The sequence below is a fragment of the Bos taurus genome, chromosome 26 (assembly GCF_002263795.3).
Source record: "Bos taurus isolate L1 Dominette 01449 registration number 42190680 breed Hereford chromosome 26, ARS-UCD2.0, whole genome shotgun sequence".
Taxonomy (NCBI): Eukaryota; Metazoa; Chordata; class Mammalia; order Artiodactyla; family Bovidae; genus Bos; species Bos taurus.
The window spans coordinates 38,038,306-38,065,758 of NC_037353.1; the positions used below are offsets into that span (position 1 = coordinate 38,038,306).

Here is a 27,453-nt window from a genome sequence, read left to right on the forward strand (position 1 = left end):
GCTATTCCTTTTTAAAAAGTTTATATATATATAAAACAATCATATATAATATGTATATTATATATGAATATATATATAAAGTATATGTTTACACTTTATATATGATAAACTGTTCGATCTGCAGTTTTCTTGGGATCTAATTGTTATATAACATTGTATAAATTTAATGTGTACAACACAATGATTTGATATATTATATATTGTGAAATGATAACCACAATAAGTTTAGTTAACATCCATCATTTCACATGGTTACAATTTTTTTCTGATGAGATATATAAATTTAAAATTTAAAACTTAAATTGGGAACTTCTTGAATAACCATCACTACAGACTACTTTCTTTGGATGAATATTGCATTGAGAATCTTTCCTACATCATTAACTTTTTCTGTGTGTCATAATTTTTAATAGTTGATACTATTTCAGTGTTCTATATCATAGTTTATTAATTCCCTAATATTAGCTAGATTTCGTTATTTTATTATCATAGGCTTTTTTTGGTTGGTGAATATCCTAATAGCTTATGCTATATCTAGGCTTCTCAGATAGCTAGTAGTAAAGAATACACGTGCCAGTGCAGGCCATGTAAGAGACGTGGGTTCGCTCCCTGGGTTGGGAAGATGCCCTGGAGGAGGAAATGTCACCCCACTCCAGTATTCTTGCCAGGAGAATCCCATGATCAGAGGAGCCTGGCAGACTGTAGTCCATGGGGTCACAAAGAGTCAGATACGACTGAGTGTCTGAGCACATGCTACATCCATGATAGATTTTAAACATAAATTTCTAGTGGACTTGCATGCATATTTTTAGGTCTTCTGCCCACGTGCCCTCTAGCAAGGCTATACCAATTTATCCTTCCACTAATAGTACATAAAATTACCTACTTCCTTGTACGCTTATGGTTATTATACTGGTGATACCATCAAAAAGAGAAAAGCTTTGTTAATTTGTCAAAAATTTTTATACCTGATTGTAATTTACATCTTATATTAGTAGTATATTTTTTCTGTTTTGCATTGTCTTCCATATATTTTACATATTTTTCTTTTTCATACCCATTTGTTGTAGTAAAGCCAGACTACAGAAAATGAATAAAATACATTAATTGGGTATAAATAGATTCGTTTTGACAGTTGTACACATCTGTATAAACACTTAGATTAAGGTATAAAATATTTTCAATACTCACAAGTAGAACAGAACCTCCACAGATCTATTTGTCTATTCTTGTAGTAATGCCACATTAAAAAAAAAAAAATCACATACCTAGGAATGGCTGTTTAAAAAGGTGTGCAAGACATAAGCTCTGAAAACTACAACATGTTACTGACATAAAATTTAAAAGACCTGGGTAAATGGAAGGATAGACTATGTTCATTAATTGGAAGACTCTATGTTGTAAAGATAGTATTCTCCCAAAATTCCTTTATAGATTAAGTGTCATCCCAAACAAATTCTAGAAAGCTTTCTTTTTCCTTTGTGGAGTCAGCAAGTTGATTCTAAAATTTATCTGGAAATTCAAAGGCCAACAAATGCCAAGTCAATCTTGAAGAAGAAATGAAAAAGTGGATTTATACTACCAGGTATCAAGACATGATACAATGGGAGTAATTAAAACAAAGGAGTATTATATGTAAAAGACTTGAACAGACGTTTCAAAAAGAGGATATTCAAGTGGCCAAAAAACATATAGAAAGGTTCTAAATTTTATTAGTCATCAGGAAAATACAAATTAAAACCACAATGTGGTACAATTACACACTTGCCAGAATGCCTGAAATTAAAGACAAGCATACTACATGTTGGAGGGACGTGGCAGAATTGGAACCGTTGCTACAGTCACTTTCGAAAATCATTTGACCACATCCATTTACTTTAAACATATGTCTTCCTACTATGCAACAATTCCATTTGAAGCTACATAGTCAGCTGAAATTCGAACATATATTCACCAAAAGATAACCTTCATTAATGAAATGTCTACCAGTAGCAGAATGGATGAATTGCAAGATATTCGTATAATGGAATACTATTTGGCAATGAGAGTGAACAAACCACAAATACAAGTAGAAACATAATGCTCAACACAAGAAGCCAGACACAAAAGACTCCGCACTGAATGACCCCACCTATGCATGTAAAATTCTATTAATGAAATAGGCTAAATGAACCTATGGGTTTAGAAGTCAGGAGAGTGGCTACCCTTTGGGGTATGGAGTGGCTGTTGGGGCATGCTGGGGTTCTGAGCTGATTGTCATATTCTGGTCTTAACCAACTGCTTATTATATGGGTGTTTCTTTTTGAAAATTCATTAAGCTGTGTACTTATGATTTGAGTACTTTAAATTTTGTATATTATTTCTTACTTTTCCCCCCAAGGAAAGGTCAATGCTGTTTAATCTTTTTGTTTTGTGTTGCTGGGAAGAATTTTGAGGTCAGATGGGTTTCCCTTTCTTGGGTGGGATTATAGTATTTTTCTTAAGACTAATACCTAATTATCAGAATATTTCTATATATTAGCTATTTAAATTAATATTTTGTGATCTTCAGTGTCCCTTTTGTATCTAAAGACTTATTTCTTCTTCTTCTTTTTTAGTTTTATAAAATTTTCTTCTAGTATTTGTTATATTATTGTATCTTCCATCTCCATTTTTTTGGCTATCTACATTGATATTCTGGATAAATGATGATTGAATCTGGTTTTAGAAAAAGCAGAGGAAGCAGAGATCAAATTGCCAACATCTGCTGGACCATCAAAAAAGCAAGAGAATTCCAGAAAAACATCTATTTTTGCTTTACTGACTATGCCAAAGCCTTTGACTGTGTGGATCACAAGAAATTGTGGAAAATTCTGAAAGAGATGGGAATACTACACCACCTGACCTGCCTCTTGAGAAACCTGTATGCAGATCAGGAAGCAACAGTTAGAACTGGACATGGAACAACAGACTAGTTCCAAATAGGGAAAGGAGTACGTCAAGGCTGTATATTGTCACCCTGCTTATTTAACTTATATGCAGAGTACATCATGAGAAACGCTGGGCTGGAAGAAGCACAAGCTAGAATCAAGATTGCTGGGAGAAATATCAATAACCTCAGATAGGCAGATGACACCACCCTTATGGCAGAAAGTGAAGAAGAACTAAAGAGCCTCTTGATGAAAGTGAAAGAGGAGAATGAAAAAGTTGGTTTAAAGCTCAAGATTCAGAAAATTAAGATCATGGCATCCAGTCCCATCACTTCATGGCAAATAGATGGGGAAACAGTGCAAACAGTGGCTGACTTTATTTTTGGGGGCTCCAAAGTCACTGCAGATGGTGATTGCAGCCATGAAATTAAAAGATGCTTACTCCTTGGAAGGAAGTTATGACCAACCTAGACAGCATATTAAAAAGCAGAGACATTACTTTGTCAACAAAGGTCTGTCTAGTCAAGGCTATGGTTTTTCCAGTGGTCATGTATGGATGTGAGAGTTGGACTATAAAGAAAGCTGAGCGCCAAAGAATTGATGCTTTTGAACTGTGGTGTTGGAGAAGACTCTTGAAAGTCCCTTGGACTGCAAGGAGATTCAATCAGTCCATCCTAAAGGAGATCAGTCCTGGGTGTTCATTGGAAGGATTGATGTTGAAGCTGAAACTCCAATATTTTGGCCACCTGATGGGAAGAGCTGACTCATTTGAAAAGATCCTGATGCTGGAAAAGATTGAGGGCAGGAGGAGAAGGAGATGACAGAGGATGAGATGGTTGGATGGCATCACCGACTCAATAGACATGAGTTTGGGTGAACTCTGGGAGTTGGTGATGGACAGGGAGGCCTGGTGTGCTGCAGTTCAAGGGGTTGCAAAGAGTTGGACATGACTGAGCGACTGAACTGAACTGAATCTGTTGAATAATTTTAAAAAATCCTTCCTTTTAAAATGTGCAACTCTTTATTCTGGGAAAATTTCTTGGCCTTATTTTGTATTTCATTGACTTAAAACTTTAGAAGTATTCAAAAATTGCTACTTGTTGCTTTCAATTCAGAAATTGTGCTCCCCATCATTTAATAGCATTTCCTGATCTCTGATTCTTTTTAAATTATCATTTGCTCTTGATATGGTGTTGAGAATACAAATTAGATAATTCTTAAAAACTTCTCCTGTTTATTGCAGTACCTATTTCTTAGGAAAATACTTTCTCTGATTCCTTGGAGGTTCCTGTCTTTTTTTTTTTTTTGCACATCATAATCTTTTGGTAGAGATGCTCAGAAATTGGAACTAAGTTGGATTCTGTTATTCCATACATCTTTACTATGTATTTGCCAGTCATTCCCCTAAGTCCTGAAGATAAAGTAACGAATTCTCCCTGAACCATTCCTGTTCCCATGGTTCATGAATGAAGCCTGTTGAGAATAGATGGAATCTGGGGAGGCTGGCATTGTGGGTTTTGATCTTTGCAAATACTGGTCATGAAAAATGTGAACTTTTAGTCATAGATAGGAAACTCATTCTCCAACTTCATGAACCTGAACTTCAATAATTAATGAGCCAATATCATCCTAGAGAATACGGGGTAGCCCCCAAACTCAGTCAATATTGAAGAATAGCCAGTCAGTGTTGTTAGGATTCATAGAAAGAGTGGCCCGTCGCACTGCACTTTCTGGGCAAACATTCCTGAGACAGTTGGCAGATGGGAAAGGAGGAGTTAAAAATCACGCTATGTGATGCTGAAATCCTAACTTTGTCTACTGGCTTCAGTTTGTAGCTGGTTGGCCTTGGAGAGTTTTCCAGGAAGTTCTGTTGCCCAAACGTAGATGGGAGATGAGGTGTTAGCGAGATAACCTTAAAATCCAGGTGGAACTTGGTTCTGAATGCTTTAGGAGACCTTTCAGCCAAAATGAGTAGCTGTGCCAGATGGTGGATTTGTGAGAAGCTCTACTACCAATCAGGGTACGTGTCAGTCCCAAACCGAAATCGGTCTGAGGAGAATCTGGCCTGCTGTAGATTCTCCCAGGCCAGAGAAAGTAGAAGAGGGGTGATCCTCATTGCAGGCACATGTTCTAGTCACGCCCTCCCAGTTTCTACAGGAGGATATTAGTGGATATTTTCCCTGCTCATCTGATGGTTAAAGCACATATCTGTTGATACAGCTGGAAACCCAGAATGGCAGGTACCTCCCAGGGAAGAACAGGTCAAGCTCATTGCTACTCTTATGGATCCTCCTTGGCTTGTCAATTCCTCATGGCCACCCACATCCCTTTCTTTATCCCATATGGTGTCAGGTTTTGGTATTTTCTATACTCCATTGTATGCATCCTGTTTTCTCTCTGAATTAAATTATTTTATCTTGTTATGATATATCCAATTTGCAAGCTGCATTAAATTCCTTAGGAAATATCAGCAAAGTACCATTTAAATGAATCAAAATAAATAAAATACGGAGAGACAGTTCTCTCCTCATTTGCCCACCAACCCTGTACTTCTGGGAGGCTGACTGTCTTCATATAAATAATAGGAGGGGAATTGCTATTTTTCCTAGCTTATACCTCAAGGCAGAGAACAAGTCATAAACTCTTCTAGCACAGAAAGGGACAAGAACTATTTTTTCCAGCCTGACCTTTCCATAAGCTCAGAGGCAATCAATCCTGAGGATTCTCCACTTTGCCTTCTTCCTTTCACAGGGTCTCGATGCATGAGGGGTGAGGATGGGAAGACAAGAGATTAAAAGAACCAAACACTGATGGTCAGAGATGAAAGAGAGGAACTAGGGAATTCTGTCTATTCACTGAGGGACCAGGGACATCTTCACCATCTAGCAATCAGGGCCAAATCCCAACCGCCATAGACTCTGTCGATTGAATTACATGGGTTGAATTAAATGTAAAGAACTTATAGAAAATTCTTTGGGATTCTGAGTTTGTTCTTGACTGGTCATGAGGAGAAGTCCCCTACTTTTTCTTTGCCCATCCATCTTTCCAACCACCCCTAGCCATACTTCCATCAGAAGCCTGGCATTTAGCAAAGAGTCAGTAAATGCTGGTTTTTATGACTGTTGTGTGTTACAATTTGTCCAGTGTCTGTTGTAGGCAAGGCCATCGCAGACCTCCTTCCCAGAGGCCTGGATGAGGATGCTATAGACCACATGTGAGACTATGCTATGAATATTTAGTCTCAAATGAAAAATGTGGGACTTTGCATTTCTTCCTCTCTTCTCTAACAGTTCCTGCTTCCTAGCCAAAGGAGAAACTGTTTAGAAAAATCAGGCTATGATTACCCCCAAGAGAAAATATGTTTTGAGTCTAGTGAAGGCCTTTGCTGAGTGACATTAATTATACTCATTTAGATTTGACATTATTAATTAACCTTCCCAGCTGTTTATATTGTAGCCTTTTATTAAAACAAAATGATTAAAACAAATAATTAAAGAATATTACTACCACCTTAAATATGCACATTGTCTTAAGCCTTACAAAAGGCTTTTATCCACAGTCTCACATAACACACATTAATTCTACCACATGAAAATGGCAAAGCTTATTTTTTGTTTTTTCATTTTTAAATTTTGGTAAAATATACATAATACAATATGTATAATTTTTAGCATTTTAAAGTGTACAACATAGTGGCATTAAGCACATTTACATCATTGAGCAACCATCACCATTATCTATCTCTATAATTTTTTCATCATCTCAAATAAAAACTCTATACCCAGTAAACAATAATCTCCCATTCCCTCCCCTCTCCCAGACCTTAGTAACCTCTAATCTACTTCCTGCCTCTATGAATTTGACTATTCCAGGAACCTCACATAAATGCAGTTTTGCAATATTTGCCCTTTCGTGATTTCTTTCACATAGGGAAGAGCCCCTGGAGAAAGGAATGGCTACCCACTCCAGTATTCTTGCCTGGAGAATCCCATGGGCAGAGGAGCCTGGTGGGCTACAGTCCATGAGGTCACAAAGAGTCGGACACGACTGCGCGAATAACACTTTCACTTATATAATGTCTTAAAAGTCATCTATGTTGTAGCATATATCAAGATTTCATTTATTTTTAAGATTGCATCATATTCCACTGGCTGTCCACAATGCATTTGTTTATCCTTTCCTCCGCTGATGGACATTTGGATTGTTTCTACTTTCGGCTATTGTGAATAAAGTTGCTGCGAACATTGAAAAGTCTTATTTTTATTTGAAAAGTGTAGCTTAGTGATCCAGCAAGTCTCATGGAGATAGAGCCTAGTGTCCAGTCCTGGATGCACGTTAGAATGGCCTGGGAATTTGAAAAAAAAAAATCACTCTGGACCACCAGAATGTCAGATTCTCTGGAGGTGCAGACTGGACAGAGCAGTTTAAAAAACTCTCTAGGGGACTTTCCTGGTGGTCCATGGGTTAACAGCCCACCTTCCAATGCAGGAGACATGAGTTCAATCCCTGGTCAGGGAACTAAGATCCCACATGCCACTGGGCCCACACACTGCAACTGCTGAGCCTGTGCACCCTAGAGCCTGTGTACCACAGCTAGAGAGCTGGCCGCAGTGGAGACCCAACACAGCCAAATAAATAAATAAATACATATTAAAAAAATAGCCCTCTAGGTGATTCTTCTGTGCAGCTAGAATTGAGGGCTATGGAGCCCAGGTCGAGTCACTCACTGCCTTTTGCAGGCTTTCTCCTTACATCTTCTGTCTGTCTTTCATTAAAGTCACTCATCACAAATTGGTTCACCAAAGTAGATCCTCTTTGTATCATTTTAACCTATAACTTGGGGCAGGAAAAATAAAACAAAAATTTTAAATTCCAAATTCAAGTGAAAAAAAACAAACAAATGAAAAACACCCATCCGCTCAACACCATGAAGCCAAATGCTGGTTTGTTGGCTAAATATATGGACCTATTTGTTTTTTGCATTTTAATCATCTTGTTTTAATAACATACCACAATACAAACAATTGTGCGGGTTAATTCAGCTCTATTTAAGAAGTCTTGTTCTGTACTCCAGAGCTTGTTGTTCTGTCTGGTTAAATGCTCATGCATTAAAATGCTAATAATTAAACTGTTACGATTGACTAATGAACTCTGCCAGCGATAAATGATGGTCTTGTTAGATTCACCGCCCAGCAAGCCTCCTTTTGTACTGAGAAAGTTAAAGGTTAGAGTGCTCTTGAAACCAGTGAGTGGATCTAGAAGCAATTACAATTTTTTCCCTGAAACAAATAGTTACTACAATAATGTTTCAGTTCCAAGTCAGTAAGAGTGAAAAAAGCGCCCTCTTTATCCCGCAGGGCAGATGACATGGTTTTCCAGACGAAAGCGTGCTTAGACAGACATCCTTCTTAGAACCAGTCTTCCCAAGAATGCAGACGCAAATGGTGAGTTTTCAGGACAGCCAGCAGGTGACCCAGCATCGTGGGTACTACTTAGAGCAGGATGTTTAAGCAACACAGAAAGTTTCTCCCCAGTTCTCTGTGTGACTTGGGGGAAGCTGCTTCATCTCTCTGGACCCCAATTTTCTCATTTGAAAGAGCAGAGTCATAATCACAACCCTCTATGGCAAACATTTGCTTTATCCTGTAGAGTAACTAGTTCCCGTTTTTTTCCACTCAGAGCCTCCCAGCCAAGACTTCCTTCTGGGTTCTCGGTTCACAGGGTTTGGGTTGGGTTGGGGGGCGGAACTGATTGCAACCCACAAACTCCAGGGGCGAAGCATGTGACCAGCCCTGGCCAATCAGAGCTTCATCTCCGAACCAGTCAGAGCAAATTCTGGGACTCCAGCTAGAGCCATCTAGAAAGCAACACCCCTTGACAGTGGACCTGAACCTAGAAAGATGTGAACCTAGAGCGGCTCTGGCCACTGTAGCAGACGGCCTTCCAGACAAAACAGCTGAGAAGAGGCAGATTCTTCAGGAGCTGGATCCAGACTTACCCAGGGAGTTTTCAATGACTTGAGCCAGAATCTCCCTTGTGTTCCCCCATCGGCTGGTTTAAGCTGGGTTTCTGTTGCTGGCCAGGAGTTCTTCCTCATGGCCAAGGAAGGATTCCAAAGCTCAGACTCAGCCCTGCCTACTTGGGCGCCCCTCCAAAGGCTCCGGTGTGACAGGAGCCACTTCCTTTGACTCTCTGCATTACAGGGTTCTGGGCATTGCCTGGGGGCTTGCTTTGCGGCTCTGGGAGCTTTCTGTCTCCCACAGGGCTGGGAATTCCCCAAGGGCTGGGTTACCATACCCACCTCCCGCCTGCTCTTCCTTAGACCCTTAAAGGTGAGCCTGGCTTCTCAGATGTGGCAAAGATGCAGAACCGACCAAATTCCACAGTGACCAAGGACCCAAAAGGCAGGGATGGCAGAGAAAAGCCTAAAGGCATTCAGGGTTTTCCCTCCTGGAGACCCCGTGCCCTTTTCTAAATAGGCTTTTTTTTTTTTTTTCTCTGAAGGATGAAATGGAAGAGTCTGCTGAAAAAAGTGAACCAAAATATAAACTCAATTCATTTGCAAGTTTCCTTAGCTCTTCTGCTTGATCTTTGGACTTGAGCTTAACGCTGGCCACATGTAATCAACCCGCATCGTTTCTCCAAACATTTGGTGACAGTGTATTTTTAGAAGAGTTATGGAGAGAGCAAAGCTTAGGACCTCAAGTCAGAACACTATCCAGGTGACACAGAGCAGGCCACTGCCTCTCTCTGAGGGTAGTGATGCTCAGAGGATAAAATCCTTATTCTGGGATGCTGGGGGAGTAAGCTGAACCACGGCAAGGATGATGAACTATTTGTATGGAGATCTCTAGTTTCTATAGAGTTTTCACATCTACCTTTGTGTTCGGCAAAAGGCATGTAAATGAAAAGCTTTATACAAATGTAAGGGGATTTATTCCTTTAAATTCTTTCCTGGTCACTTCATGTATTTCTTGTCTCCCTAAAAAGTTAATTCTTTTGATAAATATTTACTGAGCATCTACTACATGTGCAACCTTTTCTAGGTGCTGAGGGCATAGCTGTGAAAATGAAAATGTGGTGTCAGCCTTCATGATTCTTTAATTTGTAGTCTCCTTCACAAAACCAAAAAATCCACAAGGGCAGGAACCATGTCTATTATCCATTCTTCTACCCACCTATCCATCCATCATCCATCCAACTATCCCTCCATCCATCATCCATATATCCACCCAAAACAAATATTTCTGAGTAGTGCCATCCATGGGCTAGGCACTGATCTGGCCACTAGGAAAGTTGCAGTGAACAAAACAAAGTCTTTACAGCTTACATTTTGGTGGGTGGAGAGAGACAATAAATGATAATCAAATACATGAGGAACCTATCCAGGGCAATAAGTGCTATGTAGAAAAATAAAACAATGTGGTAGTAGTGGGGGATGTAGCGTGATGAGCAATGGGGGTCCACCCCCAGGACCTCAAAGAAACCTACAGATTTACCTCCCAGGATTTTCTTCAAAGGACAGGAAGTCCTGGCTGTCACTGGTCCCCAGCCGGCAGCTGGCCCATTTTCTACTGGGACTCCTGGGCTCTGCTTCTGTACTCTTCTTAGGAAAGAAATAAGTGAAAAGAAAGACATAAAGAGTAAACTTTGTAGTATCCAGCCAAGGGCCTGGCATTTAGTGAGCACTCAGTATCAGATGAATGAACGCAAGATGGATAGATGGGTGGATGGATGAGAGGGTGTTGTCATGGAGATATATGGGATGGGTTGAAGGCTGAGAGCAGCCCTGAACCCGTCCAGAGCTGAGGTGGACTTTGGGAGTGCAGATGCCTCACCCTCACCTTTGCTCACTGCCCACGAGACTGCCCATGGAGAGAGCAAAGTTTAGGGTCTCAAATCAGAACACTATCCTGGTGACTTGCAGCAGGTCACAGAGGATCCTCTGGGGAAGATGAGATGGGTGAAAGTGGCACTTACAGGAGACTCCCTGAGTCTCCCCCAACTCCCCTCGCATGAAAGGCAGCTCAACCTGATCCCTGGGGCAGTGTCCTGGCCCAAAGCCTTGAAGCAAAGGGTGGGGTCCTGGGGTGAGGCTCCAATCCAGGTGACCACAGGAATTCCTCTTCCTGGATCCACTCAAGTGCAACAGAGGCTCAACTGGCAGCTAAAATAAGTTAATAAGAAAGCCACATTGTGTACCTAATGAATTTTCTAAATCAATTATGAAACAGTCTCATTGGTCATTTGTTAACATCTTGAAACCTTTACAAATTAATTTTACTGTATTAAAAAACAAACCTCTCACAGTCTGTTAACTCCATAAATGTGTTTTAAATTTGTTTTTGAATGCAACAACAAGCTGTGTGTGTGTGTGTGTGTGTGTGGTTCAGACTGACGATTCCCAGATAAACTACTTGGCATTTGAATGGAGTCCACCTGTCCATTCACAAGACAGACTGTTTGGCGGTCAGTGTCAGTGACAGTCCTGTCCTCGAGAGAGGCAGCTATGGTACAGTTGCCCTATGTGTCTGACCATCCTGGGCCAGCAGGGTGGCACCTCTGGAGACACTGCTTAAAACTGCCACCCGGCCTAAGGCCAAGTGTTCTCCTGGGGCAGAGTTAGTGGCTGATGACTGCAGCAGGCAGCACTGAGAGAAAGGGACCAAGTGAATGCAGCCACGCTGAACCCTAGAAGGCAAAGAGACACAGGAATCAGAGCTGGGAGGCCTGGTTAATGAGGAGGTCACCAATGCAGTCCCCAGAGGCCAGGCTGCCCGGAGAAGCTCGCAGTGGTCCCATTTCAGAGAAGTGCTGTTTTCTTAAGCTGGTAGCATGGGAACAAATTGATAGGAGGCGGCTTTGCAAGGCCCCAGAAGCAAACTGCTTGGCCATTTTCGCTTTGGCCAAGTCCATGCCCAAGTTTGGTTTTGGGTACCCTGTTTGGAGAAAGATGCAGGGATCCTGGAAAGAGGCCAGGGGAGCTTACAATCGCTTGCAAGTGTTGAAAGGCAGGATTAAAGGAGCTAGAAGTATTTAACATTTGGAGGGAGAGAGGGACGGAGGATGTGGAGAGGTGGGGACGGCTTAATGGCTCCCCACTTTCAAGTCTGCTGAGGGCTTTGTAAGCACATCACCAGTCATTTCCATTAAGACTAATGATGGGCTTTCTTTTGAAACTGGAGGGAATTAAGTTAGACCTGAGGAAGGCTGACTTGAAGTAAAGGAGGTTTATCACAGTGATGACCTCTGACTGGGAGTACAGAATCTGTCTCTTCCTGAAAACTCTGAAGAACATCTCTGTCTTCTGACCAGTAGATACAGTCTTTGCTGCAGACCAGTCTCATTCTGATTTGATAGGCTTTATACATACCTACATACCTACATACACACATATAGTTTTTTCCTTTTATTTATTATTTAACTTATTTTTAAATTTATTTATTTTTATTTTGGGCTGTGCTGGGTCTTCGTTGCAGCATGGGCTTTTCCTTAGTTGTGGCAAGTTATGCTCCAGGTGAGGTGCATGGGCTTCTCATTGCATTGACTTCTTCCATCGTGTAGCACCAACTTCAGGGTGCCCGGACGGGCTTCAGTAATTGTAGCTCCCCGGCTCCAGAGCACAGGCTGAATAGTTGTGGTGCACAAACTTAGTTCCTCCACATCATGTAGGATCTTCCTGGATCAGCGATCAAACCCGTGTCTCCTGCCTTGGCAGGTGAATTCTTTACCACTGAGCCACCAGGGAAGCCCTGATCTGACAGTTTTTTAAAAATTAAAATTTTCTTGTTTCCCATCTTATATGTCTACATAATCACATTTCTCATAGTGAAATATAGCTATGTTAAACTTGTATTTTTAAATAAATCTTTTTTCCCCTGACTATATGCTTATTGTAAGTAATTTTGAAAACAGACAAGTACCAAGCAGCAGAAACAAATTGAGGCAAACCCTGCTAAAATTTCTTCTTTCTTTGCTAGACATGTAAATCTATAGAATTATCCCATCTAAGTGTTTGTACTTTGAATTATTTTAGCTTAACCTTGCTTCAAAATTATTTTCCCATGTCATTACAAAAACCTTCAAACTTTTCCCTACATTAAATAATGTATTTTTATTGCTTTGTTTACAAATGAAATACAAAGTAATGTAAAATTTATTTCAGAATTACCTGGTAGTAAAAAGGGAAGACACAGTCCCTCCTGTAAAACTGCCCCCAAGGATAATGACTGTGAGCAGTTTGGGGTACACTTCATGATGTGAGCCCTTTTTGGTGACTGTATAATATTCCTTCAAGTAGATATACTACATTTTATTTACTTCCATGTTCCCATTGTTGAAGAGCTACATTTTTAGGTTTTCACTGCATTTCTGGTCTTCTCTTTGTCACTGTTCATGGGTTTTTTTATTTAGTAACCACGGGCGAGTTCCACGTGCACTGTCCAGGAGGGAGCGAAACAGATGGAGCCCATGGCCTCAGGACGCTTCCAGTTTGGAAAAGGGCACCTGACCATAAACAGGTAAACAAAGAGGGTGTCGGAGGTGGGAAGTGCCCCGGAGAAAACGCCACAGGGAAGGGGGCAGAGCGTGCCGGGTGGGGCCCGCTGGAGGGGCTGCTGCGTGGGTTCCTGGGCATGGGCACAGTGCTCAGCCTGCCCTCTGACCTTATGACCATGGCCCACCTCCTCAGCAGACTTGGGAAGGCCGTGCCCCTTCTCCTCTGATGCCAGACCTCGGCCTTCCTCCTTCCCCACATCTGTTAGAGTTGAGTCTGGAGAATTCGACCTCAGGCTTTTTCTTTCATGTGAAAACTCATCAGAAATTAAATTAACATCAGCCCTTTGCCTGTTTTCTCACCTGCTCAGGAAGCAACACAATTACCACAACCTGGGAGATTGGGCAGAGACCAAAACCCCACAAGAGGGGACAAGCCCCTCCCTCAGGACTCCCAATTCTGCCTCCTCAGAATGGCCCCCCAGGCTGGGCTTTCCACAGCCTCAAAGCCTGGTTCCCAGGTGGCCAGCATGGTGGAGGGGCCACGCCAGACCGTGTCTACCCATCAGAGGACCCCTCGTTTGCATGAGGAAGGCATTTCCAACAGCACCACATCCAGGCCTCCCCACGCCTCTGACAGGAGGCACCACAGTCCTTCAACCAGGCAGCCAGGGAGGGGGGGTCCCAGTTGCCTGGCCTGGGTCTTCCCCACACTCAGCAACAGCCATCCCTGCAGAATACCACCTGTTTGGGTAACAAAGAATCGCTTAATATTTCACTTAAAGTCACCAAAGAATAAGCACATTGGAACACTGAAAGCACCATCAATTTAATAACTTTTTAGAATGCAAAAATTAAGTTTTTAAAAGCATTTTGTGAGACAAGAATAAAGTACAGAAAGAAAAGGTGTCTCCATCCCAGCCGTCTCCTGAGTGTCCAGTGATGCTGGGTCTGCGGTCTATCCTCTGCGGTCTCTCCTCCTCCTTCTCACATACACATACCCTGAAAGAAAGTGAATGCGTTAGTCTCTCAGTCCTGTCTGACTCTTTGCAACCCCGCAGACTGTAGCCCACCAGCCTCCTCTGTCCATGGAATTCTTCAGGCAAGGATACTGGAATGGGTAGCTATTTCATTCTCCATGGTCTTCCATGACCCAGGGATCAAACCAAGTCTCCTGCTTTGCTAGCAGATTCTTTACTGTCTGAGCCACCAGGGAAGCTGCACATACCCTTTTATTGTTCTTGTTCAGTCACTCAGTTGTGTCCGACTCTTGCAACCCCATGGACTGCAGCACGCCAGACTTCCCTGTCCTTCACCATCTCCTGGAGCTTGCTCAGACTTGTGTCCGTTGAGTCGGTTATGCCATCCAACCATCTCATCCTCTGTTGCCCCCTTCTCCTCTTGCCTTCTGTCTCTCCCAGCATCAGGGTCTTCTCCACTGAGTCGGCTTTTCACATCAGGTGATCAAAACATTGGAGCTTCAGCTTCAGCATCAGTCCTTCCAATGAATATTCAGGTTGATGTCCTTTAGGACTGACTGGTTTGATCTCCTTGCAGTCCAAGGGATCTCAAGAATCTCCTCCAACTCCACAGTTTGAAAGCAGCAATTCTTTGGTGCTCAGCTTTCTTTATGGTCCAACTCTCACATCCATACATGACTACTGGAAAAACCATATCTTTGACTATACAGACCTTGGTGGCAAAGTAATAGGGGCTTTATTTGTTGTTCTTATGGAGATGGAATCCTACTGTATAAATTTCTCTCAACCTAGTTTGCTTTGAATACTTAATGGCTCTACAAGTCAGTGAATATGAATCCATCTCAATCTTTAGTTTTTCAAGGTCATAAGCACCCACACACAAATAATTTGTATATTTAAGATTTTATTAAAATGCTGATTTTGAGAGCAGACTTTTGAAACACTTGCTTTCCCCGTCTTATTCCCCCAGCCCCACCTCCAACTCAGGCTAGTAATCTGTTTTCTGTCCGTCTACACCCTTTTTCCAGGTGGCACAGTGGTAAAAAATCCATCTGCCAATGCAGAAGACTGGGTCAAGAAGATCCTCTGGAGTAGGAAATGGTAACCCATTCCAATCTTATTCCATGGACAGAGGAGCCTGATGGGCTACAGTCCAGGGGGTCACAAAGAGTTGGACATGACTGAGCACACACACACACACGCACACACACACACACACACACCCTTTCCAGTGCTGATAGAATGATACATAGGTAAATATAGATGCGTACAAGATGATGCACCTACGGAGGGCACTGCTGCCTCTCGCTTTTCTCATTCACCACTATGCTATGGAAATCCACCCCACCCCCCAGTCTCATAGTGAAGCTCTCATTCACTCACATCTGATTTATTCGGCCATTCTTCCATTGATGGAAATTCATTTAATGTTTAGTTTTTATTCTTGGCTACTGTGAACGATGTTGTGCTGAACATCCTTACGTGTTTACATGCAATCCATATCTTTTAGGCAACTGCTTTTCCTTCTATGGAATAGGTTCCCAGGAATGAAAGTCCTGAGACTTCAGTAGGATTTAAGGTTTAAAAGAAAAAAATACTAAAGGAGGAAAACAAACGATTCATTTTTATATAAGCCCTTAGCTAGGAGCTTCTGTGGCTGGGACATTTTTCATGGTCTCACTTTTCCAACCTCATTCCTAAATAGCTCAGAGTGTTCCTTCTGCCTCTTATAGATGGAGCGACAGGGCTCTCAGGCCACTCTCACATTCTCCCAGAGGCTGGTGTAGGAGGAAAAATAGCAAAGTAGGGGCAGGGGCCTCTCACTAGCCTTGTGATCTTGGACAATTCTCTCCATCTGCAAAGAGCCCAGTGGATCTGGTGCGGAGAGCTGGGTGGTTGGGGATCCCCATGAGTAAGCGCAGGGTTTGGGAAGGTACAGGCATCAGCCCTAGTAAGGCTCCAACTTGAACTTGATTTCAGAGGCCTTGGCAGAGGATCAGTATGACCCAGCCTGTCTCTCCTTCCCTTACCTACAGCTGTGGCCTCCCTAGGGGATTCAATTTAGCATTTCTTTTCCTTGATGAAAAAAAAAAAATGACTGCAATTGAGCGGAATAAGCAACCATCCATGTTAGTCTCCACACAAGAATGAATCATGATGGATGAGAAGGAAAAACCACAAAGGCTTAAGGTGGTTTAGAAAAAGAAATCTTTGTTTGAAGCTGGTTGATACAATCTCCACCCGTTCGTTTGGCCTTGTTGTTTATTAACCATGTAGCCAGACTGGGATGAGCCAAGGGGTGGGGCAAGCCGAGGGTGGAGCTGTGTCTCACACTCGTCCTGCATACACAATGGAGACTTGGACAAGAATAATGTGCTGAAACCTGGCGTAACATTTACCTGGTGTCCTGGCACCTACGCTGTGATATATGCCATTGGTATTGCGACCTGGGGGCAAGGGGTGGAGAAGCAGTAAAGGGCACCTTTGATTTTGAGCCAATCAAGAGATGCTGAACTTTGCTGGGAGGGAAGGGGGTTTCATGCAGGTGACTTTATGAAAACAGTTTCTCCATATTTATAAAAATCCCAGAGACATCTCAGGACTTCCTGGAAAGAACGGGAATAATCAGGGAACCTGGCTGTGCCACCAAACAGCTTTGATGACCTTTTTGGAGGCACTTCACTTCTCTGGGCCTCAGTTTACCCACCTGGAAACTAAAGTCATTAGACTAGATGAATTCTAAAGCTATGATCAGCTGTGAACCTCTAAGTACCTTTTTTTTTTAAATTAAAAATAACTTTTAAAAATATAACAGAAGAAATCACTTCTTATAGAGAAATCGGAAAACATGAATGGACCAAAGAAAAAAATTCGAACAAAATGTGAAATCTGAAATTACAGTACCGAGAATAAAATTAAAGAAAAATTATAAAAAATTGAAATCATGTGACTGAGCAGTAAACATTATTAACCAACTCATGTGTCCCCTCATGGGCTTTTAAAAATAGGCCTTTATATCTTTTAATAAAGATGAAAAAAAAATAAAGTTTGCTTTTCTAGTAAACAGGGGATCAGCCTAGACACAGAGCATTACAGTACGCTTATTTGTAACTTAGAGCAACCCATGGATTTCTGTTCACGTACACAATGAACCTCTTTCACATCGCTATCAACCTCATGTAAATAACACCTGCCTTGTTCTTCAGCCAAACTAGGATGAATGCTCTAAATTTTATTAATGCTAGGCACTTAAGATGTTTTGCGTTTTCAATATTATACTAAGGCTTGAAGAACACCCTGGTAATTACCTCTGCACACACATCTTAAAATTATGTCCTTAAATAGGATGGTTAGAAAGGTGTAAATGCATAGGGTTAAGGCTGGTGTGTGTCAAGAGCAGAGAGTAGAGACTAAGTGGGGTCCAACATGGTTTTTGAAGGGGAGGAGATGAGAGACATCTGAGTCCAACACTCACTGTGATTTTGTTGAAGGGATCTCTAACTGTGCTGACTGGGGTAGCAGCAGAGCCGGCGGGGTTTGGGTGGCTGGTTAGTGAGATGCGTATGACCGTGTTCGTGCGGCGTACCTGCCATGTGGGGAAGGGTCTATGTGACACGTGTATAAAATCTTTCAGAGATGTGCACCGAGTAGTGGGTGTTGATGAGGGGGAAGTGAGTAATCCTGCATGGCTGGGAACTCTGGAGAATGTTCTCTGATAACAATCACTTGTTCAGCTATTCCCTGAGGAGAGAACTAAAGGGTTCTCCTCCATTGACTCTTGGAATGCCATTTCATTGCCCTCCTCATTATAAGAGGGAAGAATAAAAGCTGAGGGCTCATAAACAAGTGCTTGCAAGATTACTGAGATAATATGTAAAAGCATTTGAATTCCTTCATGAATAAAAACAAATGCAGAGTAGGTTCAGTGGTCTTGATAACTGAGCAGATGGTGGAGGTGCCAGCTCCTGAGGATGGTGTGTGCTGTGATTCACAGGGAGCCCCTCTGTACCCATTTCACAGATGGGTGCTCTCAGGGTGTGGCAGTCCAAAGATGGGACCAATTCTATGCAAGGGAGCCACAGCAGAGGTAGAAACCCACTGCTGGTCCTTGGATGATCATCCCTGCCTTGCCAGCTTTAACCGTTGGGAAGTTGGAATGAGGTAACGTCTCAGAACGTCCTTTGTAAACTATAAAATATTATATGTCTATGTGAGAGATTACCATGACTTATAAAGCGAAGTTACAGCAAATTCTAAATGAAAAACTCAAATGGCCAGGCTGTCAATGGCTAACTTTTCACATTCATTTTTCCTAACGGGACAATAAGGATGGTGAACATGTATTGAATTCTGCTATGTGATCTACGAGCTTCTAAGATGTTAACCCATTTCATCCTCACAAAATCCCTGTGAGGTGGGTGCTACAGTTATCCCCATCTCAGAGATGAGGAAACTGGGGTGCAGAGAGGTTAAGTTAATTGCACAGAATCATGCTATCTGTGGAGAAGGAAATGGCAACCCACTCCAGTATTCTCACCTGGGAAATCCAATGGACAGAGAAGCCTGGTGGGCTACAGCCCATGGGATTGCAAAGAGTCAGACATGACTGAGTCACTAAACAACAAAAATGCCATCTCTATGTACTAAGTTGGCTGACTCGTCATCTTTGGGGCATCCGTAGATCAGAGAATAATATACTTAGAAAAAGAGGACTTGGATTTGAGTTGACCATTAATGTACCTTTGGAGAGTCTGCTGCTGCTAAGTCACATCAGTCATGTCCGACTCCGTGCGACCCCACCAGGCTCCCCTGTCCCTGGGATTCTCCAGGCAAGAACACTGGGGCAGGTTGCCATTTCCTTCTCCAATGCATGAAAGTGAAAAGTGAAAGTGAAGTCGCTCAGTCGTGTCTGACTCCTAGCGATCCCATGGACTGCAGCCTACCAGGCTCCTCCGTCCATGGGATTTTCCAGGCAAGAGTACTGGAGTGGGGTGCCATTGCCTTCTCCAACCCAAAGAGGTGTCCTCCTGTTTTGCTAGCACAAGGCTGCCCCTCCCAGGATCCTCTGTGCTCTATGCATGTGTCTCTCCTGGAACAGAAAGGGTTAAGTTGACCCACAACCCACTGGACCCTGAGACATTTTCCTTCTGGGCCACATATGTAGATGGACTCTGAAGACAAACCTCTCTCCTCCTTGGAAATCATGAATTTTTATGAAGCCAGCCCAGAATTCCCAGAATTCAGCCGGGTGCACTTTGCAGACCCTAAAATGCTGTCACCATGGAAGGTTTCATTGCTTGCACCTGCTAAAACATTTGAGGCATTTGAGAGGCAGTGAAACACATTTGCTTTTCATTTTATCTGACTTTGGAAACCTTTGAAGTGTTTAATAGTAGAGCCCAGGAAAGATCCCCGCCTCTTAATCATTTACTGGTAAGTCACATTCTCGGCTGGTAGCCTGTCAAGCAGAAACTGACCTGAGCCCAGTTTTATTAAGTGTCACATGCCCAGTCACTGTTCATTAAAGGTGTTTTAAGGTTTGAATTATGTAATTTATGAGAAAAAGAAATAAAAATTCCATTGTTTTATTAATATGCAGCCCAAGATCTCTCTCTAATAACAAATGAAGGAAAGTTGGATAAAAGGATGGGGGGCGGTGATGATTCTCTGGCCTTCCTCGGCCCCTAGCACCCCCATGTCCACTCCACCCAACCCCAGGCAGGAGCCTGGCAAGTAGGCAGCACTCTGGGAAGGGAACCATCTCAACCTGTCTTCCTGTGTCCTCTGCCTGAGACCTGATGACAAAGCAGCCACCTTCCTCCTCTTTCCAGCTCTTCTGTCTGTTTTCCAGCAAGGCAGGACAAGCATTTCTAGAGTGACCTGGGGTGATGGTGTGAGTCACAGTCATTGAGAACGAATGCCCCTTGCTTTCAGGACAGCTGGGAGAGGGTGCAGTGCTGGGCACACGGCCACCTGTTTCAGGCAAACAATTTCATTGGATCCTCACCTTACCTAAAGGAAAGCGGAGACTGTCCCTGTTTTATAGAAGAAAACAGAGGAGCCAAGGTGGGATCCCTGGGCTGTGCTTGTCCTTTTGTCTCTGTAACCGAGGGCATCCTTAGCCCAGGTCAGCCTTCTTGGAATCATTCAACTGCGCAGTCAGGAGGAGGGGCTGGACTGGGCCAGGCAGCTTGTGCCTTCTCTGGACTTGGGCTCTGTGCTCTGGCCCAGCAAGATTAGCAGCCTTCACGAAGGACATTTTTCTCCCGCAGATTCTCGATTTATCATCAGAGCGCTTGTAAGTCTGTGCCCACTGAAGGCTCTGCATGCGGGGTTGCTCTGGGTGGGGTCTCCCTTATCTGACACAGTGGGACCTCTGCTTCTTCTTAGACCCCCAGTCTGCTCCCTGGCATCTCAACAAAGATGAGGGAGCCAGCTCTGCCTGCCCTGGGGTACGGGTGGCTTTGAATTCCTCCGGGTTGTTCGCCTGTGTGGATCTCCCTGTGATCAGCCCAAAAGAGCACCAACAGGGGAAAAGTTATTTGCCCAAATGTGGACAACCCAGAATATTGAGACTGTGATTAAGGTTTGAAAGCTGATGCAACTGAAAGTATTTCTCCCCCTCCACATGCTCCCCCTGACCACCAACTTTCCCCACAGGAAAAAAATTGTGAACTTGATTTTAATTTTGAACTTGATTTTCTTAATCAAGTGACTCATGTGTTACAGGTGCGAAGTTGCACCGGACTTTGCCCTCTTGGTTCAAATTTGTGAGTTTTTAATTCTGAAAGGGGATCTCAGGTGCTAAGGCTTTCTAAGACATCTCACAGGAATGGTGTAGAGTTTTGAGAACAAGGGCCTTTTAAAATCTGGGTGGAGTGGGGGCAGGGCATGGCAAGAGCTGAATGAACTCCTGTTTGGGAAGCTCCCAGCCAAGGCAGAAAAGGAAAGGCCCTGTTTGGAAGGAGTGTTGGTGGGCCAGGTTTTGCAAACGGACCGTCAATCATTAACCCACTTAATTTTGAATTACCGATTCCACTGATATTTCAATAGCTGGCTGCTGGTGACCTGAACTGTAGGGGCTGTTGTCTTTGATCTGCCAGGCCAATTTCTATTAGCAGTAAAACCACAGACCTCTGCTGGGCCACAGGCCAGCGAGTTCTAACATCTCCCAGTGTCTTAGAGGAGCTCTGAACTGCTAGTCCCAGTGCCGAGAGAGCCTTGGGTAGAGTCTCCAGAAGCAGTCGTCACAAATCAATCAACTCATTAATTCTGCACAGTTTTCAGTTCTGCAGTAGGCACTGGGAAGCAGAGAGAACTGACTTATTTCAGACAGCCGAAGAGACAGGGTGTCAGTACATAGGGTTCAATACAGGCTTTGGTGGAAAAGAACAGGCAGCTGTGGGAGCTTTGAGAGGTGCATCAGGGAAGGCTTCCTAGAGGAGGTGACACCGAAGCTGCGACATGAGGCTGGGATAGGAGTTAGCTGGGCAGAAGAGCAAAGGCAGTTTCAGAAAAGTCTTCTACATCTTGGGAAGGAGTTGGAATTTCAGTCACTGATTGTTTTGAAGAAGGGATGGGTAACTGGAGTAGATTCATAGTCTAGAGCAGGGGTCCCCCTCCTCCAGGATCTAATGCCCTATGATCTGAAGTGGATCTGATATAATAAACATAGAAATAAAGTGCACAATAAATATAATGCACTTGAATCGTCCTGAAACCACTCCTCACCCTCCCTGGGGTCTGTGGAAAATTGTCTTCTATGAAACTGGTCCCTGGTGCCAAAAATGTTGGGGATCACTGTTCTAGAGGATCAAGTGTGGCAAGAGGGGTGCAGAGGAGCAGGAGTGGGAGTGGGGAGGCCAGAGAGGAGTCTGCCGTTAAGAAGGAGGCTGCCCAGGGGGCATTTGGGGTTTCACAAATCCTTAGTTGAGACTTCCCCAAGATGGCTCAGCAGCTGAAATATATCTGTCTGCAGTGCAAGAGACACAGGAAACACCAGTTCAATCCCTGGGTCAGGAATATCCCCTGGAGAAGGAAATGACAACCTGGTCTAGTACTCTTGCCTGGGAAATCCCATGGACAGAGGAGGCTGGCTGGCTACAGTGCCAAGAGCTGGACACTACTGAGCAGCTAAGTAATGAGCACACGTGTGCGTGCGTGCGCGTGCGTGCGCACACACACACACACACACACACACAGCCTAACTTGGGCAGATGTGGTACAAGCGATTGGAGGCGAGATCCTCCTTGGAGATCAGGCTCTCGGAGATGACAGGACCACTCAAGGTGGGGGCCTCCTGGTATCTGTCTGAGCCTGAATCTACTGAGCTCCTACTCAGAGGTGGAGACCCTCAGGGAGGTATAGACGGACACAGGGAAGAAAGGACTCGGAGATTGGTGGGAGGAGGGGTGCTCTCTTTTCAAGTCGAGGAAGATTTAATTAGGCTGTTGGATAACTCTGAGGACTGAAAATTGAGGAAATAACTTCCCGTGGACTCTAGATACACATTGGGCAAGAGCAGGACCAGGGCAGCCATGGGCAGCCATGGACAGCCGTGCAGGTTTATTTAGTACACAGCCAGGTAGCCGTGGCAGGTGGCCCTGGGTGGCATGGAGCTTGCGTCAAGCATCAGGGAGACTTGACCTGAGGGTTGGAGGCTAATTTTTTTCCCTCATAGAGTGTGGTGAGGTTGGCAGAAATACTCACTATACCCAAAGGGACTCAGTCCTTTGTTTCAAAAAATGGTGTTAAATGTGGCCATCATCTATCAATCATAATTATTTTTTAATTAATTGAACACTTCCCTGATAGCTCAGGTGGTAAAGAATCTGCCTGCAATGCAGGAGACCCCAGGTTGATTCCTGGGTCAGGAAGATCTGCTGGAGAGGGGAGAAGCTACCCACTCCAGTATTCTTGGGCTTCCCTTATGGCTCAGCTGGTAAAGAATCTGCCTGCAATGCAGGAGACCTGGGGTCAATCCCTGGGTCTGGAAGATCCCCTGGAAAAGGGAAAGTTTACCTACTCCAGTATTCTGGCCTGGAGAATTCCCTGGGTCCATGGGGTCGCAGAGAGTCAGACATGACTGAGCGACTTTCACTTTCTTTCACTTTACTACCTGATGGCTGTGTTCCGTGTTTTCATGTCTTAGTTCATTGAATTCCCCCCATCCCTGAGAAATGGGCATCATTATCTCCACTTTCACTGATGAGAAAATTAAGGCTCAGAAAAAGTAAATCGTCAGTGTAAGTTTTCACAGTTGATAATTGGAAGAGTGGGGGAAACGTCAGAGCACGACAGGCATTAAGGGCTGGGGGTGGGGGCATGTGATCCAGTCTTCTCCAGCAGCTGCCTTTACCAGGCTGTGGAATGGCAAGGCACTGTCTGCCAGCTGATTCCCGCACATCCTCCCCTTCACTCTGACTGTGCTGCTCACTTAGATGAAGCCACTTATCTCTCTTTTTCAAGGCACTGAATGCAGCACTTCCTGTAGATCAAGCAGGCAGAGGATAGGAGAGGTTTGCCGCACCCGGCCCTCCCTCTAACCGCTTCTCCCGCAGTCGGTGGCCTGGTGAACGGGAGGAGCCCATCGAGGCTGGGGATGAGGGCATTGCATCTCTGCTTCCACTGTCAGCTCTGCAGTGATTTCTGTGGCCGTGGGAACAGCACGTGGGTGACAGCATACTGCCGGCTAGAGCTGGTGGTGAATGTTGACCCCAGAGAAGCTGGGAGAAATGGGGGAGAATACTGCTTATCACTCAGCTGCCACAAGTCAGAGCAGTCTGATACCATCTCTGAACAGTTGACAGCCTCCTCTGGATGATGCCTTATGCAAACAGACTGCTTTTTCCTGGGGTGGCTAGGAGAGAGAGCCCCCTTCTGATTTCACAGTGAGTTCTAGTGGTGAAATAGGAGGCAGGTGTGCATGCATGCCAAATTGCTCAGTCGTGTCCAACTCTGCAACCCCATGGACTGTAGCCCACCAGGCTCCTCTGTTCATGGGATTCTCCAGGCAAGCATACTGGAGTGGGTTGCCATGCCCTCCTCCAGGGGATCTTCCCAACCCAGGAATTGAACCCACATCTCTTATGTCAATGGCACCCCACTCCAGTACGCTTGCCTGGAAAATCCCATGGACAGAGGAGCCTGGTAGGCTGCTGTCCATGGGGTCGCTGAGGGTCGGATACCACTGAGCGACTTCACTTTCACTTTTCACTTTCATGCATTGGAGAAGGAAATGGCAACCCACTCCAGTGTTCTTGCCTGGAGAATCCCAGGGACGGGGGAGCCTGGTGGGCTGCCGTCTATGGGTCGCACAGAGTCGGACACGACTGAAGCGACTTAGCAGCAGCAGCAGCAGCAGCAGCTCTTATGTCTCCAGTATAGGCAGGCCGGTTCTTTACCACCAGTACCACCTGGGAAGCCAAAGTGGGAGGGCTTAACCGCTATTCTGTGCTGGGCCCTCGGATAGACACCTTATTTCTTTCACTGACCCCTCCTGGTTACCCCCTCATGGCTGATACCACCCACGTTTTCCTCAGCTGAACATCAACGTGGGAGGCTTCAACATAATGTCCAAAATCTTGGCAGCAGAGTTGGTGCTCACTTGCTTCTGGCTCATTCTGAAGGGTGTCTGGGGGGTGCGGCCTCATGCAGAGGAGACAGTCTGGAAGTGCAAAAATGTGTTCCAGTCCAACAACAACAAGCAGAGTGCCATCATTTTAGATAGATCTGTTCTTCATAAAAGCAGTGACTACTTTCCAACTTCAAGTTAAGGGATATTTTCAACATATCTGAGTTTGAAATTTAACCCAACACCACTGAGATTTTTACCCCAAAGTGAGTTATGCTGGGAGAAAAATAAAACACAAAAACTCTACCTGCCCCCAGATGAGAAGAGGACAGGTGCTGGCTTGCCAAGCAAGGGAGACAGGCTTAGTGTCGTGGGAATTAGCTCCAAGTTGCCACCTAAAGGCAGGGGGTGGGCACAGGGGCCCAGGCCAGGTGTCCGTTCCCTGAGGCTGAGAGGTGACATGATGGATGGGACAGGGTGTCGTGGGCCATCCCTTCAGGCTGCCCTGGCCTTTCACAAGTGACCCCACACTGCTATTCTCCCTAATCTGGTGACTTTCAAATTGTTTATACACATAGTCTTGGAAAAGCCCTAAGTCCTACAAAAAATTTTAAAACATTTTATTTCAATAATATAAAAAATAGATCCTTAACAAGACATCCAAACATATCTTCTCTGTTAAACTGATAATCTACATTGTTGTAGAATAAGCCATTCATTTTGCTGTATCTCAGATTGGGGTTGAAGAGGAATTCTCCAGAATCTCCTAATTATTTTTTTTTTCCTTTAAATGGAATCCACACACAGTTGGGGTTTGAGAAATCTAGCTGTCACGTGACACTGCACTTCCAAGCCCCCAGGCTCAGATACGGTGAACAAATGACCAGGAGAGACCCGGGTAGCCCTGCTCCATGCCCGCAGGCTTTGGCACTGGGGGAATGGAAGAAGATCCATTTGCCAACTTGGCTCTTCTTGCCAACTCTAAGCAAAACTTGGCTTCAGAAATGATGAAACGCATCCCAGTGACATGACTGCCAAGCTGGGGGACACAGCAGGGTCCCTGGAGACCCAGAGCACGTTAAATGGGAGTAATTTCCTGACTAACCCCTGATTCTCCTGGAGGTGGCTCCTGGAATATTGCTGAGTTTCCGGTTTGGCTGCTTTGGTCTGAAATGGCAAACATGTGCTCCCACTTTCTTGTGCACTGTTAGATATGGAGGACTTGGGGTGTTGCCCAGAGCACCATGTGGATCTGCAGCCATCACAGCCACCCACTGGACATAGACCACTGGGTTTGCATCAACAACAACAGAATCCAGTAGCAGTGGCAGCCAGTGTTTGCCAGGGTCCCGCTGTACAACGTGGTCTCATTTTATCCTCCTTCAGAGAAGGCGGGGGTGTTGTCTTCACCCTCTTTATAGATACCCAGGCTTGGACAGGTCAAGTAATTCGCCCAAGACCACCCTCTATAAAACTGTATCCACAACCACTTCTCCCAAATTCAAGCTTCGTGAAAGGGGTTTGCTGAATACCTACTGTGGGCAGATCCTTTTTCTTGAGTGCAACTGGGGATGACATATCTTGCCGTTTAGAATCATGTCCAAGCAACAGTCATCTGTTCCATGTGGCTACTGAGCACTTTGAATGTGGCTTGTCCTGAGATGTATTGTGAGTATCAAGAAACTTTAGTGTCAAACACACTCTGAATTGAAAGGTAGTGCAAATCAGAGAATGCAAATCATTTCATTAATATTTTGTATCCATCATATGTTGAAATGATAATATTTTACATATATTGGGTTAAATAAAATGTATTATTAAAATGAAGTTTGTCTATTTCTTTATACTTTTTCGGTAGATGTGGCTGCTATTAATGACATTCCGTAGGACTCTTGCCCTTCTTCTACCGACAGCACTACCCTTGAGTTTCTTTCTGCAGCTCACACACACAAGGTTTCTGTCTTGATCTCAGGCTGGTTCAGACAGTTCCAGACTTCAGGCTTCTCTGCTTGTGGTGATGAAGAAGACTGGGAGGAAAGAACTGCGTTTTTCCTTCTGCCCTCCAAGAGCAACAAGCAGAGGCCTGTGTGCAAAGAAGAAACTTCAGAAGTACAGCCTATTCTTATTATTCATGGCAGTTTATGTCCTAAGGTAGCTTCAGGGGCTTCCCAGGTGGTGCTAGTGGTAAAGAACCCATCGACCAATGCAGAAGACTTAAGAGATGTGGGTTCAGTCCCTGGGTTGGGAAGATCCTCTGGAGAAGGACATGGCAGCCCACTTCACGATTCTTTGCTGGAGAATCCCATGGACAGAGGACCCTGACAGGTTACAGTCCATGGGTTCGCACAGAGTCAGACACAACTGAACTGACTTAGCACACACTCACAGGCAAGGTTGCTGCAGACAATGAAATAGCAAGTAAGGAAACATTGCTCCTCAGGGAAATACAGGGTTAGGGTTCCATGATCCACTTCTTATAACATTTTTGCCAACTGAT

The 27,453-nt window shown here is 44.1% G+C and overlaps 1 long non-coding RNA gene across 1 annotated transcript in view; it reads left to right on the forward strand.

The window, feature by feature from the left end:
* Positions 1–26,910, forward strand: part of LOC101901937 (uncharacterized) — a 62,990-nt gene extending 36,080 nt beyond the window's left edge. The window contains exon 3 of the long non-coding RNA XR_003032807.2: positions 13,323–26,910. This is a non-coding gene — a long non-coding RNA (uncharacterized lncRNA). The remainder of the gene's footprint in view (positions 1–13,322) is intronic.
* Positions 26,911–27,453: the final 543 nt, after the last annotated feature.